The sequence below is a fragment of the Sinocyclocheilus rhinocerous genome, unplaced genomic scaffold (assembly GCF_001515625.1).
Source record: "Sinocyclocheilus rhinocerous isolate Xijiao unplaced genomic scaffold, SAMN03320098_v1.1 C35518788, whole genome shotgun sequence".
NCBI lineage: Eukaryota > Metazoa > Chordata > Actinopteri > Cypriniformes > Cyprinidae > Sinocyclocheilus > Sinocyclocheilus rhinocerous.
In genome coordinates this window covers 1-511 of record NW_015754363.1, presented here as the reverse complement: position 1 = coordinate 511, position 511 = coordinate 1, and the positions used below count along the sequence as shown (strand labels likewise).

At 39.7% G+C, this 511-nt stretch overlaps 1 long non-coding RNA gene across 1 annotated transcript; it reads left to right on the top strand.

The window, feature by feature from the left end:
• The first annotated feature begins 8 nt into the window (after positions 1–8).
• LOC107734912 (uncharacterized) lies at positions 9–497 on the top strand. Its single transcript, XR_001639218.1, has 3 exons — positions 9–88; positions 185–303; positions 387–497. It is a non-coding gene; the product is annotated as an uncharacterized LOC107734912 (long non-coding RNA).
• Positions 498–511: the final 14 nt, after the last annotated feature.

Sequence of the window (511 nt, the reverse complement as noted above, 5' to 3'; positions counted from 1 at the left end):
GAGGAAGAGGCATTGTTGCCCGTGGCATTGTTTCCGAAGCTCAATGAGCTTGTTATTCACTCAAACCCCTTGACAACACAGAGGAGTGGTAAGCTCACACAATCCTCAGGCAGGCTCATTGTTAGTGCATTAAATCAACTAAATCTGACAAAAATGCACAGCTTTCTTTGTTTTTTTACTACAGGCGATCCACCAATGCTGACCTGTTTTCTTCAAGTCACGCTGGGTATTAAGATAACACGCAAAAAAACAACTGATCTGATTAAGCGACATATCATACTCCCTGTCAGTCCTAAAAGAAAGGTGTCACAAGTTTGGATTTGGCACTTAATATTTTTTAAAGTTAATCCTTTCAGAAGCAATTTACCTTCTATTTAAATTTTCAGGTGAAATCTACAGTTCCAAACGTTCCAAAATTTCCTTCGATCACGGCAAATCAACATGCTACAGAAACGCTCTGCTCCACGAAATGTACTGGACAAGATAATCCTCTACCCTTAGAGTATGGGTT